Source organism: Corapipo altera, unplaced genomic scaffold (assembly GCF_003945725.1).
Source record: "Corapipo altera isolate COAL_440 unplaced genomic scaffold, ASM394572v1 61411, whole genome shotgun sequence".
NCBI classification, from domain to species: Eukaryota; Metazoa; Chordata; class Aves; order Passeriformes; family Pipridae; genus Corapipo; species Corapipo altera.
In genome coordinates, this window is record NW_020884875.1 from 18,347,283 (window position 1) to 18,364,587 (window position 17,305).

Genomic DNA, 17,305 nt, shown 5'->3' on the forward strand with positions numbered 1-17,305 from the left:
TTTTGTGCTTCATTGGCCAACATATGCTGATGCAGACAAAAAAAAGCTGCAACAGATGTTTTCCGAGTAATTGGTTCTGGAGAAACTGGCCAAGTGGCAGAATGCTAGAGATAGAGTAAGGTGACTGTGTGCTGGTATGAGCCTTGCATGGTGTAGGCTACCGTTGTGTAAGTGGATCAAATTTCTATGAAATTTTACTCTATTTAACAACAAAGGAAACACAGTTATTAAAAAACGTTAGTCTGAGATAGCTTGTGCTTTTCTATAGTAGGTCGGAACCTTACTTGTGACTAGGGTCTTATTATTGACAGGTAGACCTGCTCTTTAAACTGTGTTAAGCTTTCCAAATTTCGTTTTTATTTGAATCAGTCATTAGTTTAGTAAGTACACACTCCTTAGTTCTGGACACACTTTTGGACATTTTGTCTAAAGCACTTTGGGCTGTTTCACTACCATGTGACTCAGGTAAGAAATGAAGAAGTTCGTCCATGGGAAAGGTCCAGATTGAAAGCATAAACTAAACTTCAAAAGTGGCAAGAGTTCCATTTACTACTGAGTTCCTATCACCATAACAGGTATCCTTGGCAAGTATCGATGTTTGCAAAGCAGGAAGACTAATGTCTATATTCTTTAGGAAAAACAAACAAACAAACAAACAAAAGACATGCAACATTGGCAACAAGCACATTTCTTATCTATTATTATTTAAAAGTTTTACAAGAAATGGGATATGACTTTGCAACTGAACCCCTACTGAGCTTAGTAACTCTACAAACATATGAGCAAGTGTCAGTTCTGAATCTTGAGCATGTACTTGAAATGTATTCAAAGAAATAAATGTAAAAGTAAAACAGTAAAGAAGGAAAATATTTTTCAGTTTTATTATTCTCTTGCTCTTTAATTTAAGGCATGCCTTTCTGAATATGGAAAATATTCTGTGGGACAGTGGTGACATTTTTCTTGGAAGTAGAATTCCAAGTAACTTTTCTGTTAAAAATGTCATAGACTCACAAATTCCACCTGAAATTATTTGCAACATAAAACATGGCACAAAAGAGAGCCCACTTGAAGGAACTGAAGTAGCTAGTCATCCCTCAAGAGTCTAACTGAACTTTGAACTGAAGTTCCCCAAAAAAATAAGCTAAAATCCTACATTTCCATGAAACTTTCAACCTGGAGATCTAAGCTATTCCAAAGGGGCCTATTAAGGAGAAGAATATGCTGAAAAATAGAAAAGTAATATTCACAACATATTTTGAGTTCTGAGAAACTGAAACTTTTCTGACTTTCTTTTATAATATTTTTTTAGCCTCTATTGATGTTGCATATTTGCAAGAAGATAAAACTGTACCAACAAATCTGTTCTTTACCTCTTCACTTGCTAGTGGGTCATCCAAATGAGAAAACAGGAAAAAAAAATGTAATTCAGATGACTGTTCACTTGCCTCGGTCAAATAAAAGGCAAGGTAAATCTTTTCCTGAATCATTGAAATCCTAATTTCAACAGTAAGTTGTTCATCTTAGTCCTGTTGACTTTGTCTATCCATATTTCAACAAAAAATGGAAAAAAATAGCTTTACAACCCACCTATTCCTAAGACTATGCAGCTGCTTTGCAGGGAGATGAAGTACAGGCTTACAGTGTACAGCATTTACACAGCTACCCACTGCCATAGGACTAAGCTTGGACATGAGGAGCACTCTGTTGTCCAGTTACACTGACAGGTTCCCTTCCTGTGAAGAACCAGTACAGAATTACCTTTAGATTTCCAATACTGACACCCAGAAGGAATATCAGAAATTTAGAAAATTCTACTGAAGAAGAAGATTCCATTGTATTTGACAAGTCATGGCAATCAGAAAAATTCCCAGTGCCTTGAAACAGGGCGTAAAAGTGGACCGTGGGAACTACTAATTAGTCAGTCTCACCTCCATGTCTGGTAGCATCATCAAACAGACCCTACTGGAAGCAAGGCAAGGTAAGGCACATGGAAAACAGATGTGTGATGAGGAGCAGACAACATGGGTTCACCAAGGGCAAAACATGTCTGACTAAGCTGGTGGCCTTCTGTGGAGAATGATGGAGATGGTGAATAAGGAAAGACTTACTACTGTCCTCTGTCTGGACTTCTGTAAGGCTTTTGTAGCAACACATATTTTGTCACTAAATTGGAGAGATACGTTTTTGATGGATTAACTGTTAGGTGGGTAAGGAATAGACTGGATGGCCATATCTGGAGAGTTCCAGTCTATGTCTGAATGTCCAAGTGGAGATCAGTGACATATGGTGTCCCTCAGGGGTCTGCATTAGGGCCAGTGCTGTTCAATGTCTTTGTTAATGACATAGGCAGTATTTACATTCCAAACAAGTCCATGGATTACACCAAGCTGAGCTGCAGTTGATGTACTAGAGGGAAGGGATGATGTGCAGAAGGACCTTGACAGACTTGAGAAGTGAGTCAACAATTCGATAATTGAATAAGGTCAAGTAAAAAGTCCTGTGTGTGGGTTGAGACAATCCTCAGTATCAGGACAGACTGGGTATGAATGGATTGTGAGCAGCCCTATGGAGAAGTACTTACAGTCCAGAAAGAAAACATACCCTAGGCTTCAGAAAAAAAGTATGGCTAGAGGGTCAATGGAGATGGTTCTCTTCTCTGCACTAGTGAGACCCCACCTGCACTTCTACATCCAGCTCTGGGGTGCTCTGCACCAAAAAAACATGGACCTGTCAGAGGAGGTCCAGATGAGGGCCTTGAAAGCCCCTAGAAGAACTCTTCTGTGAAGAAAGGCTGAGAGACTTGAGGTTGTTCAAACTTTGATTATATAAAGGCTGTGTGGCCTTCCAATGTAAAAAGGAAGCTTACAAGAAAGATGAGGAGTGGCTTTTTACCAGTACCTGTAGTGACAGGAATAGTGGGAATGGTTTTAAAATTAAAGAGTTGATTTAGGTCAGCTATAAGGAAGACTTTTTTTATAGTAAGGTGGTGAAACATTGGAACAGGTTGCCTGAGAAGTTGGAAGTGTTCAAGACCAGGTTGGATGGGGCCTTGAGCAACCTGATCTACTGAAAGATGTCTCTGTCCATGGCAAGGGGGTTTGGAACTTTAAACTTTAAGGGTCCTTTCCAACCCAAATCCAACCCCTATGGTTCTTGAACCACAAGTATTGCACGATCTCCCTGAATAATCAGAGAAAAAATTAGTGGCCATGAAAGACAGTGATTTCTGAAAGGTAATAAAAAAATCTACAGAAAGCTAAGTTATTTTTCACAAACTCCTGAATCAACCTCAGCAAGAAATTGTACCTCACTATTTCTATGCTGCACAATACATAACAAATCATGACATAACTCAGAAAAATTGAGCAACTTCTTACAAAATCTTTTCTTTAGTCCAAAAAAAATCTATTACCACTCTAGCTCCCAAGCAAATTATATTACCCTTTTATACTTTGAAGCTACTGCCTCTTGCTCTAGAAGCAACTGATTTTTTGTGGAATCTGTCAATCTTATATGGGACATAAATGGCTTTGTTGTTTTAACAGCCTGTGCAATCACATAGATTATGGTAACAGGAGGTGTTTCAATGATTACTCTAAATCTGCATAAAATATTTCACAATGAAAATATAGAAACATAGGAATCACTTTTATAAAAAATCAGTATTTTCGTTATTGCTGTTATCCTCATAAGTCCTTCCTGTGAAAAAAAAAATGGAATAAGACAATGGGTTAATTTGCATACCTGATGGAATATCATCTGAATGTTCACTCTTGGTCAGATAGAGACTGCATGGTTAGCTCTTACAATCTTGATATTCCTCCACTCTTAGTTTTTTAACTGACATAGTTAGGTACCTCACACTCAAAATTATTCTTTCTTCACAAGCTACATGAAAAATTTCATCCAACAGACATAAATATACAGTCAGTTTATACTTTAGTATATACCACATTTCATGCTGAAAGAACAGACAAGACCATTCTCCCCACATTTTTGAGAAGAGCACTGCAAGTAGCAAGAATTTAGAAAAATTTGTTTCTGTGGCAATCCACCTGAAATGCAAATGACTCCTAATCTCTTGAGTTTATTCTATTGGCTCTTTCCTACTTTATTTCTGGCACTACTCCTTTCTGGAGGCACAAGTGCAGACAATGATTTGGACACATGAGAGATACGTGTCTAGAATTATCGTATTCGTGAAATACCTTTTGGAGTCGAGCAATTCAGCACACCACTGAGATATAGCGTCTAATTATCACTAGTGGCACAAACTACTAAACTGGTCAGCTCTTCTATAATGCTGCTTTATGCATTGCTTCTATTAAAATGTCCAGTTGTCAATTACTTAGAAGCTGATGGATGCCTCTATTCATCAGTCATTTGAAAGGAATATTTCTTTGGAAGGAATGGATTACTCTGGGGTTTTGAAAATACAAAGCTGAGGGGGGAAAACAGTCTCTTTTATAGACTACAGAAACCACCTGGAAAATGACTCTTGGTTAACAATCTGCTTGACACAGATAAAAAAATAAAAATAACCGCCCCCCATACCACAAATAAGTTTTTGGCACTTTTTCCTATCCTCTTTCTGAAGTGTAAAAATACACTCCATGAGCATGCTATTTGTAGTTCTGTTACTCTTTGGAACAATTACCATCCTCTCCCTTTAATCTCTTCTGTACTACAATGCTGTGAAAGACTGAATTTTGTAGAATTAATGAAATAATAATTAATTTTTTTTTTTAAGATTTTATTATGAATTATTTAAAGCACTGTGGCCTCCACCTTTTTTCGTATCAAAAAAGTAAAAAGGTGTTTATTTCTGTATAAATAGTTAACATCTGACACAGTGTCAGATTCAAAGACACAACTCTGAACTATGGTCTATTTATTTATTTAATCAGATTATTCCTTTGCTAGTTGTATTTTAATTGTTTCACATCCTCAGTGAGAAAAAAAACCAACAAAACTAAGTCCTGTTACTAACTGAAGGTTTCGCTTTCAAAAGAGGTTCAATGAGCATTGAAATTCCATTCACACTGCCTGAACGGAGTTTCTCTAAGAGAAGGACAGAAAGCTCTTCTTGTAATCTAACATGTGGTTTGTAACTGAGGGTGGAAAATATTTTATCAAATCCTTCCAGCCACAGACTTAGTACACCAATATACTGGTTTGACCTTGGCCAGACACCAGGTATCCAGCAAAGCTGATCTCTCATTCCCCTCTTCAATTGGACAGGGGAGAGAAAATATAGAGTAAAATCCATGAGTTGAGATAAGGACCAGGAGAGATCAGTTACCAATTACTACCACAGGCAAAACAGACTCAAAGTGGGGATATTAATTAAATTTATTATTGACAAAATCAGAGTAGGATAATGACAACTAAAATAAATCTTAAAAACACCTTCCCCACATCCCTCTTTCTTCTGAAGTACTACCTCCTCCCCCCCACGTGGCACAAGGAGGTGGGAATGGGGGTTACAGTCAGTTGTTGTTCTGCTATTGCTCAGGAAGAGGAGTCCTTCCCCTGCTCCCTGTTGGGTCCCTCCCATGAAGGACTGTCCTTCACGAAACTCTCCGATGTGAGTCAGTTCTCATGACCGACGGCATGAACTGCTGCCGTGTGGGTCATTTTTCCACAGGATGCAGGTATTTCAGGCACAGGCTGCTCCAATGTGGGTCCCCCACAGGGAAAACCTCCTCCAGTGTGGGCTCCTTTCTCCATGGGCCAGTAGGTCCTTGTCAGGACCCTGCTCCAGCATGGGCCTCCCACAGGGTCACAGCCTCCTTCAGGCATCCACCTGCTCTGGCATAGGTCTCCTCCACTGCCTGCAGGTGGGTCTCTGCACCCTGATGGTCATCCATGGGCTGCAGGGGCACAGCTGCTCCACCATGGTCTGCACCACGGGCTGCAGGAGAATCTCAGCCTGGAGCACCTCCCCACCTCCCATCTCCACTGACCTTGGTGTCTACAGAGTAGTTCACCTTCTCACTCTGCTCTTCTCTGGCTGCAATTTTCATCTGCACAATAGCTTTTTTTTCTTTCTTAAATATGTTATCACTGATAAGACATTATTATCATTCCTGATTGGCTCAACCTTGACCAGAAGCAGATCCGTCCTGGAGCCAGCTGGCATTGACTCTACCAAACAGGAGGGAAGATTATACCAGTTTCTTACAGAAGCCACCCCTTTCAAAACCTGGTCATGGAAACCCAATACTTCATGTAGATTACATAAGAAAAAGCTTATTTCCAGTCATCTTTTTTGACACTGAATTTTTAACTGAAGTAAAATTTACAATTTATTTCACAGTCTAGATATTTTACTTTTCCAACTCAGTTTTCATTCTCATTCTAATTAACTCATATGAGAAAACTCTTTACTTTTGCTGATGCATCTTTCGTCTGTGGAACAAAATATATTTTGCAAAGTATTAATATCACCCATGAAAGTAGTAAACATAAAGGATCATCAGGGGACATAAAATATCCCTGCAGAAAGAGGGCTTTGGTTGATTTATTTATTTTATTCTCATACTGATAATGTTAAATATGTATCTGTCAACAAATGAGAGAATAAATGACATCTGAGTGAAAAAACAAGTCTTCATTTACTAAAACTAGAACACTGACTTGTATCTAAAAAGGCAGCTAGAAAAAAAAGCTTTAATCAATTTGGTTTGTGAACATCAAGAGAAAAGTGAAAGACAACTCTGTGCAGACCCAAAAAGGAGCAAGAGAACCCATGAAGGACTATAATGACAAGGTCATGGTATTCGAGGAATAATTTCTCATTCAGCAAACTATTTTAAATGTTTTTTTAATTATGTGAACTCTCATTGATTACTAAATGATTTATAACAAGTACTGAAAAGGCAAAAATCCAGAGAAGATATCATTGTGTACAATCACCACCAGAGCTTTTCATCAATAGAAATTGTCAGTCTAACACTATTCAATATATATCTTACCAGCTCGGCTGTGCTAAAGAAGGGCTTAGTTACTGTCTCTGATTTTCCCTACCTCCCTGGGAAGTATCCCAAAGCCTTGCAATAGGATTGGATGACTTAATTTTCTCCTTATGTCTCTTTACACTTTACACAAATATATATTTGTGGTCATGAAAAGGGAAGAAGTATTCTCCAGCCTAGAGGTTTGGACTCTCATCTGGGAGCAGGGATAGCCAGATTCTATTCCCTAGTTCACAATTTAATTATTCATTCAAAGTGAAACAGAATGTGAATGGATGTAATTGAGAACACCCTACCTCAGAGACCCATATACTGTAATGACTAGGGATCTTTACTGTGATGAAGTTAAAATGTCCTCAGAGGAAGGAACTGAATCTTCTGTTTCATCCCCCAATTTTCACAAATCTCTTCCTTTGTGTCTGTATGATTCGGAATACTAACCAAGCTCTAAACATCAACTATTTTCTTTGACAGGAAGAACTACTTTTTTCTGTAACACTACGTTTAAAAAAATGAATGAGCCAAGTATATTGTCACTTTCTGTCTCTTAAACTTTTTGTTCATCAGAAAAGACCACATTTGTACACTAAATTAGTTGCAGAACATTCACAGAATCATCAAGATTGGAAGACACCTTTAAGATCATCTAGTACAACCATCAAACTAGCACCAACATATCTCCAAGTACTACGTCCAGATGTCTCTTGAATGTATCCAGAGATGGTGATGCCATCACTTCTCTAGAGAACTTATTCCAATGAGTAAGCACTTTCTCAGTGAAATTTTTGTTTTCTAATACCTAATCCGAATTTCCCCTGGTACAGCTTCAGACCGTTTCCTCTTATTCTTTCACTTAACACATAGCAAAAGAGTCTGACCCCCACCTCACTAAAACCTTCTTTCAGGTAATTGTAAAGAGTAATGAGACAGGCCAAGATGCCACTGGCCTTCTCAACCACCTGGACACACTGTTGCCTCATACCCAGCTGGCTGTCAACCAGCACTAGCAAGTCCCTTTCTGCTCAGAAGCTCTCAGGCCCTCTGTCTCAAACCTGTAGGGCTGTGTAGGGTGCTTGTGACCCAAGTGCAGGACCCTGTTAAACCTCATGAAGTTGTTGGGAGCCCATCAATCTAGCCCGTCAAGATTTGTCTATAAGGCCTTCCTACCTTCCAGCGGATCAATACTCCCACCTAACATGGCAACTTACTGAGGATACACTCAGTCCCCTCATTCAGGTCATTGATAGAGGCGTTGAACAGGACAGACCATGATACTGAGCCCTGGAGAATATCTCTAGTGACCAGCTGCCAACCGAATTTAGTTCCATCCACCACCGCTCACTGGACCAGCCAGTGTTTCACCCAACAAACAGTGCCTCTGAAAACGCCATATTAAATGAGGTTTAAAAAAAGCTAAAGTTGTCCAGTTCAAACATCAGTTATTCAAGGGTCAATGATAAACCCATAAATTTAGTAATACAGAACTTATCTATTTGATGTGTGGGAACAACACTACAAATTAAGAGTGTGAAACATTTATTTGGGTAAAGTGTAAAGTGACATATGGAGAAAATTAAGACATCCACTCCCTTCCTCAAAACATCTTTAGCTGATTTTCTGACTTTCTTTGAGGTATTTTTTAAGTATTTTTAAATCAATTCTCTATTTTTGCTAGCTATTATCACTAAATATCTTCTCATTTGAATTTTTTCTCGCTTGTGAAAATATTTTTTCAAAAAAATTTAAAATGTTCGATGCAACTGTCTTAGTTATAGCAAAAGGAGGCAGGGTTTAGCGTTAGGTGGCTGTGACCAGTTATGTATTCTATCCCATTTTGTAATTTTTGATGGACTGTTTCTTTAAGCACGGGAGGAGTAACTGTTTTTTCCTTGCCTGAGTTTCCAAATGGAAGGGACAAGCCCCCTTTTGGAGGTAGAAGTAGAAGCCATTGTTGTTCGCCAGGTGAGAGAGAGGAGGAGCTGTCCTGCCAGAGTCATGTTCCTGGAGCGTGACTCCTCAATACCTCGCTGCTGCCACAAGCTGCTTCAGAGCTGTTTTGCAATACCCTGCCTTGTTTACCATCACCTGAACCGCTGCAACCCCGGAGTCGTTGCTTTACCACCTCAAGCCACAGCACCCACTGGGACCACTGTCACCACTGCCACAGGGACTGGTGCCACTGCTGACACCACTGGAACCGGTATTTTGGCAGCATACTAAATTTTGGACAAAATAGTTTTCCAGGTTTTGCTTTGATCCTGTTCTCCATTGTTTTCTGACTGGCAAAGGGTGTTAAACTCTGGAAACTCGTTTGCCACATTATTTTCCTTGTTCTCCCAGGCTGTGTGGTCCAGCTTGGTAACAGCCACCATTTTGGTTTGTTTTTTTTTGTTTCTGTCCTAGGGCACCAGGTAATATTTTCTTTGCCTTTGTTGGTATAAACCATTTTCCTCTGTGTCTTTGTAGTTGCTGCTATTTACCTTCAGTAAATTGTTATTTTTACTTATATTTCTCCGTATTGCCCTTCATTAATTGGAGGGTATGGGGGAAGAAAAAAAATAAAAGGGGAGTGACTGGTGTAGGGTTCTAATTCTCCGGTGGTTTGTCTAAAGCCACCACAACAACATAACTGTTGCTAAGTATATCATTTTATACAAATCAAAGTTCATTTAGGTATGAGATTCACTACTGCAGTTCACCATTATGTATTGAATCAAGAAATATATCCACATACTCAGAACTGTATTTTCAACTATACCAATATCTACTTAAAGGAACTTGAAGGGGAAGAACAACAGACTAACAGAGTATTATGAAATTTAAAAAAGAAAAGTGAATTGGATGAATTATCCAGACATAGGCTGTTCTACTTTGCTCTTTCCAGTGCTAGACCTCAACATTACTGTACTTAAAGTCTTTAAATCCCCTCACATTCAAGTGAACTAACATGTTAGTAAATAAAATAAATATGTATGCAATGAAGTGAGGAGTCAGTTCAAACTTTACTTTTTTCAGAAGCTGTTGGACTGAAAACCCCATGATTTGAACAATGTAACATAGGAGATAAAGTATAGGGTGTATCACACAACTGCAAAATTGTAGGGATTTACCAGACTGAGTCAAACAATTCTGCAAAAATCTTGACTTCAAAGGCTTTCAAGTATGACATCAGAGTCAGCTCAGAGCATGGGATTTACTGACTTTGCTGCTGTTTGAGGTTGTCTTGCAAGATAGTTTTTTGTCTTGAAAAAACCCAATAATAAAAATCTAGATCCTCAAGGAAATTTTGTAATGTGGATACTGATGGTTTCTACTGTGAAATTAATTTTTCATGAGTATTTTGCAAAATCAAATGAAACATAAACACATTTTGGACAACCTTGCTAATTCACTCACTAAAGTAATCACATACAGTAGTTAATAGAAATAAACAAAGTAGAAATTTAAGTTTGTATTTAAAGAAAAATGTAAATATTATTTTACCCAGACCTCTTTAAAATTCAATACATTTTAAAAGTCAAGGCATCTTTGAAAATGAAAAATGTATTTACTGTTTCTAAAAGGAATATTTCCTATTTCTTTTCAGTGGAAACCTCTTGTATTACTCTGCTTTTTCTGTCAGGTTAAAGTATTCACAAATGTAGTACAATTAACTAGAGCAGGATATTTGTATGTTTGATAGCTAATTATATGTATTATTCAATTTCTTTTAGAATCATAGATTTCTAATTTCTTGATTATTGATACTAAAGACGTCTCTAACAGCAACAACTGAAAGAATTGCAGTAGACACAACCCATGCATTTAACTGAAAACAAATTCTCACAGACTCCAAAAGAAAGACAGAGGGAGATGGAAAGTGAAATGGAAGCTCATTTTGTGAGTACCAAGTTGAGGCACAAAATGATAGGTGGCTCCTTGCCATTAAAGGCCAAGGCCAGATTTCTAAGAGACCAGGTTCTGTGCTGGTAGCACTCAAAGATATTAGTCTCTAATGGCTTGCTCTGTAAAATGTATGGCCTGGTTTTCAGAGTAGTTCCGCACTCAAGGAAGTGGAAAATTACTCTTTCCTTATTCTATATCTCAAAAGTGTAAGCCAAACCTTATAAAATCTAACTTTAATAATGAATCCTGAGTACTGTATCAAATCTATCATCATGTCATTTTGTACTAGGTCACATAAGAAGTCCATCAAAGTGTCTGGAACTGAACCTGTATTTCTGGAATTTTAGCATAGTACTTCTTTTGACATGCACAAAAATTCAGGGAAAGCACAACATCGTAAACTACTCTCAGTGAAGCATTCTCTTGCTAGGAGACAGTGAAAAGAGAAGATAAAAAATTCAGAACAGAGATGTTGCATCAGCATAAAGAATTTATGCATCCTATTTTTATTTTAGATTCAATTTGACTCTACTAGTTGAGGTGAGGAAAGTTATCTTTCTTGTTTGTTTTCTAAGAGATGTGCTAAATGGCCAGGAAATATAGAATACACTAGAGAGTTTGGAGACTTCTTAATTCATTGCCCTCGTATACAGTAAATCTATTCCTTGAACAGCTTTATTTCTTTTATCCAGCAGGATTTCCTCTAATGGATGGGGTGGATATAAGATGGTGACTGTATAGTGAGTGATGTTACTAGGGACAAGACTTATCACTGTGATGCAAAAAAAAGAGAAGCAGCTCTTTACAAACAAGTGCTTTGTAAAGAAAATGGGTTTTAAACCAAACAGTTCTTTCACACCTGCAAACAAGTTCATTGCAATGAAGGATGTAGGCATGTAGACTTACAGCATTGCTTTGACCGAGTCATTCCACTTCACTCCTACCCACCAGCTCTAACCCTGTGTTCATTCTAGTGCTGGGTGAAGGAAGAAAATGTAGTGAGCTAGTAGCCTTGACATAGTACTGATGTGTATAAAGTGTTCTGAATATACTCACCTACTTCTGTTAGTACTGAAGATGTGATGTAAGTCCAAACTGAATTCAAGGTTAACTAAGGTGTGGAAGAAAAATGGAGATTCAGGAGTTGTTTGGTTTTTTGTGTGTTTATCTTTGTTTGTTTGGGGGGTTTTGTTTTTTGGGGTTTTTGTTTGGTTGGTTTTTGTTTGTTTGTCTTTTTTTTGCTGTTGTTGTTGTTTTTGGTTTCGGTTTTTTTTGTTTGTTTTGTAGTTTTTGTTTTGTTTTTATTCCCTAGAGTAACAAAGAAAATTCTGAGTGTGAACATCATGGCTAGGCTTGCGAACGAAGATTTGGGAAGGGCTCTACCCACATTTGTTCCAAGCGCGTTGGTGGTTAAAAAGGTCAATACAAGATAGGCATGTCCAGTTGCAAAAGGCACAGCAAAAAGACTCCTTAGATGGTATATTCTGCAAGGCACGATTCTTTCTGCGTTGTCTTTTTGCCTCAAGAGTGATCCTGCATGTTTTCTCAAAAGCATCAGCAGCGTATAGATGGTGTGTCTCCAGACCTCCCGATTGGAAGCCAGAGTAGACCAGTTATGGTGATCAATATGGCCAAGGCTGAGATGTTGTTTCAGGGAGTCCTTGTATCTTTTCTTCGGGGCTCCTCTCTTGTGGCAGCCAGTGGCAAGTTCACCATAAAGCAGGATCTTAGGGAGGTGGTGGTCCTTCATCCTGGAGACATGCCCTGCCCAATGCAGCTGTATTCTCAGCAACACGGCCTCAATACTTGTGACTGCTGCTTATTCTAGAACAGATGTGTTAGTCACATAATCAGACCAGTGGGTGTTTAGGATTGTATGGAGGCAGCATTGATGGAAGTGTTCTAGGAGTCGCAGGTGGTGGCGGTAGATGACCCATGATTCAGATCCATATAAGAGAGTAGACAGCACAATGGCTCTGTAAACACTGATCTTCATACTTTTCTTCAAGTGTTTATTACACCATACTCTTTTATGAAGTTTCCTGAAAGCACTATATGCCTTTGCTAACCTGTTGTCTATCTCCCCGTCAATCTTACCATCTGAGGAGATGAGGCTACCTAGGTAATTAAACGGCTGGACTGATTTGAGTTCTGATTGGCCAATGGTGATGTGGGGATGATGGGGGACTTCCTGAGATGCAGGTTGATGGAGAACTTCTGTCTTCTTTAAGCTGACTTCCAGTCCAAAGAGCTCAGCAGCATCTGCAAAGCAGGATGTTAAACGCTGCAGAGCTACTTCTGTGTGGGTAACAAGGGTGGTGTCATCAGCACAAAGCAGCTCCCAGACAAGATGCTTTAAGGTCTTGGTGTGGACCTTCAGTTGCCTTAGGTTGAAAAGGCTTCCATCAGTACGACATCGAATGTAGATACCGTCCTGATCCTCGAGGTCTGCCATGGCCCTTTGGAGCATCATGCTGAAAAAGACTGTGAATAGGGTAGGAACACAGCCTTGTTTCATGCCATTCTTTATTAGAAAGGGCTCAGAAAGTGTGTTACCATATCTGACTTGGCCGTTCTGATCCTCATGGAGTGAGATGATCATTTTAAGGAACTTGAGGGGACAACCTAAACGTTCCAAAATCTACCACAGATCTTTTCTGCTCACAGTATCGAAAGCCTTGGTGAGGTCGACAAAGGTTACACAGAGACCTTTGTTCTGTTCCCTACACTTCTCTTGCAGTTGTCTGAGAACAAACACCATGTCTGTGGTACACCTGTTGGCTCTGAAACCACACTGGCTTTCAGGCAGAATTTCTTCTCTTATAGTGGGTATTAGTCTGTTCAAGAGTATTCTTACCAGGATTTTGCCAGCAATGGAAAACTGAGTAATACCATAGTTTGATCAGTCTGATTTAGTACCTTTCTTCTTATACAAAGTGATGATGACTGCATCACGAAGGTCTGATGGTAGTTCACCTAGTTCCCAACAGCTTACCACAAACTCGTGAAATTTGATATGGAGGGCAAGGTCCCCATGTTTCCAAACTTCAGGTGGAATTCCATCAACCCCAGCTGCCTTGCCGATTTTCACCTGCTGTATGGCCTTGAGGGTTTCCCCTAAAGTGGGGGCAGTATCCAATTCATACTTTACCGGTTGTTGCATGATGGACTGAATTGCTGAGTCTTGGACTACACGGTTGGTACTGAAAAGAGTCTGAAAGACCATCGACTCAGAATGGAGGTTTTATCTGTTAGAAGTGTTTGACCATCAGCGTTGAGTAGAGGGCTTTGTACCTGATATGTAAGCCCGTATGCTGTTTTCAGGGCCTCATAGAATCCTTTGTGATCACCCGTATCTGCTCATAGTTGAGTTTTTTCAGCTAGATCAATCCACCACTTGTTCTGGATGTCACGGAGTTTCTGTTGGAGCTTGCTACATGCGAGACGAAAGGCTGTATTCCTTGCATGACGGGATGGCAGTGCAAGGTGTGGTTGGTGGGCAGTTCTCTTCTTCCTCAGCAAGTCCTGGATTTCTTGATTGTTTTCGTCAAACCAGTCCTTGTTCTTCTTGAGGGAGAACCCTAAGGATTCTTCGGAGGATTGCAGGATGCTGGTTTTAATAAGCTACCAGATTGTTTCAGGAGAGGAATCTACAGAATCTCTGGAATGGTTTTCAAGCCTAGTTTGAAGGTTTGCCTGGAATCTATCTCTTACTGTGGCTGATTGGAGATTGTTAATTTGGAGTCTTCTCCTTGGGATACTGCCCCTTTTAGGTTTGAATTTGAGATTGGAGTTGAGTTTACAGCACACAAGCCGATGGTCTGTTTGGCATTCTGCGCTGGGCTTCACATGGGTATGGTGGACATCGCGGACATCTCTCCATCGCACCAAGACAAAATCGATGAGGTGCCAATGTTTAGATCTGGGGTGCATGCAGGTTGTCTTCAGACTATCTTTCTGCTGAAAGATAGTGTTAGTGATGGTGAGTTGTTACTCTGCACAGAATTCTAGTAGAAGTTGACCATTATCATTGCAGTTTCCAACACCATGTTTGCCTAATATTCACTGAGTGTGAACACAGTGCAAAGATAGACCCATCTGCAAGCAGCAGATCCTGGTCTCTGAACTCTCCACCACTACTTTTTTCCCCTGGAATATTATTACAATTATAAAGCTTCAACTATTGTAAAGGTGAAAGAAGAAAGGTGGTATGAATGATGACTTTAAAATTTATAATTTAGGACCGGCAAAAAGAAAGAAATCCAAAGAAGGAAAGGACAGAGAGGACTACAGGAGAAGAATGGATAAAAAGACAATAGATGGATAGTAACAGCAAGACTGGAGGGGAAGGAGGGATAAAGAGATCATGAGTTGTAACAGTGGTGTAAGGACAGGCAGGTACTTGTCATGGCTCAAAACTCAATGTGCATTACTATATCAGTGAAACATATCAAGATCACTTCAAGAATTACCTTCTCCCTTTCCCTGTAGATCTCCAGTTGATACTACTGCAAGATTTTGTTCAGTTTTAGAAGACTATAAAATCCTCAATTTTATTCTCAAGAAACGGTGGAAGTCAATCTTGTCCTTGAAACAAGTTTTAATTCTTACTCAGTGAAAATGACAATTATGTGATTAATTCATTACTGGAATAAAGTTAACAATTATTGTCAGGATCCTGCATCTCCCTTAGTGTACATGCACATACAGACATAGGGGCCATAAGGGTTTTACTACCTGTACTCAAGGTCATCCTTGACATGACAAGGCTGCCTGGACCTGGGTTAAAACTGTGAGAAACAGCTATGAATAATGCCCCCACTTCCTTACCTTGTGCAGGAGCCCTTGCACCTGCACCAGAGCCTTGTGACATGTTGTGCTGATCCAGGTCGTGACCCACGCCCCTGGCTTGACCACTTGGTTACAATAAGAATCCTGGCTGGCCCTGACCTGGTCATCCTGTTCCCTTGAAGGGGTACTTCACTGATCAGATTCACTTCCTGCCGTGACCTGCCTTGCCCTGTGTTGTACTTGCCCTTGGCTCTGCTTCCGCTGCAGAACAACCCTGCCTGATACTTCCTGTAAAACTCAACTACCTTGACTGACAGAAATTTGCCTTGCTGCTTGAGAAATGTAGTGTTACATTGTTTTTTCCCAGCTTAGAGTATTTCTTCACCAGAAGAAGCTTCAATTGTTTGCAATTATATTTCACAGTGGACTTCAGTTCAGTGAAGAATTTTAGAAGATATGAAACCACCATAGCACAATATCAAACCCCCTGATTCGTTTGATATGTCTTAATTACCGCAGTCCTAATTCTCCTCTCCCTACCAGTTCTTGCTGCTGGCATCACAATACTTCTGACAGATCGAAATCTGAACACTACATTCTTCGACCCTGCAGGAGGCGGAGACCCAATTTTATATCAACACTTATTTTGATTCTTCGGACACCCAGAAGTTTACATCCTTATCCTACCAGGATTTGGAATAATTTCTCATGTCATAGCCTACTATGCTGGCAAAAAAGAACCCTTCAGCTACATAGGCATAGTCTGAGCCATGCCATCCATTGGCTTTTTAGGCTTCATCGTATGTGCTCATCACATATTCACAGTTGGAGTAGACGTAGACACCCGAACCTACTTTACATCCGCCACCGCAACTATTGCAATCCCCACTGGCATTAAAGTCTTCAGCTGACTAGCCACCCTACATGGAGGGACAATTAAATGAGACCCACCTATACCATGAGTTCTAGGCTTTATCCTCCTTTTCACCATCAGATAATTAACAGGGATCATTCTAGCTAACTCCTCCCTAGATATCGCTTTACACGATACTACGTAGTTGCACACTTCCAATATATATTATCCATAGGAGCAGTGTTCGCCATTCTAACTGGCTTTACACATTGATTCCCACTATTTACTGGCTATACCCTTCACCCTACATGAGCTAAAGCCCATTTTGGAGTGATATTTTCTAGAGTAAATCTAACATTTTTCCCACAACATTTCCTAGGTCTGGCTGGCATACCATGACAATATTCAAACTACCCAGATGCTTATACCCTATAAAACACTCTATCTTCCATCGGCTCCCTCATTTTGTTACCTTCTTGAAGGTAACAACGTGGACATAACTGATAAGTAAGATAATAAGAATTTCTGAATTCTGGCCAATAATGGTAGACATATTTGAAAACTGATTACTCAGATCACTGGAAAAGTTTTGAATACCGTAGTGTCTTAGTACAGAAGAATTCAGGATGACTGAAAAGCTGATATAATCCCGGTAGAAACATTTTATGGGTGAATCTAATTCCTAGTCTGTAAGATTTTTATCAGTTTTCTGTCACTGTTCAATTCAACAAAACTTGCCTTTTATAACATATGCAAATAAGAATGGATGCTAAGTTGTGGTTACTGGGAGTTTACTGCT

General features: G+C 39.5%; 1 long non-coding RNA gene across 1 annotated transcript; it reads left to right on the top strand.

The window, feature by feature from the left end:
• Nucleotides 1-5,509: 5,509 nt before the first annotated feature.
• Nucleotides 5,510-16,815, top strand: LOC113943436. Its single transcript, XR_003526320.1, has 2 exons — nucleotides 5,510-5,541; nucleotides 16,125-16,815. It is a non-coding gene; the product is annotated as an uncharacterized LOC113943436 (long non-coding RNA).
• The last annotated feature ends 490 nt before the right edge of the window (nucleotides 16,816-17,305 follow it).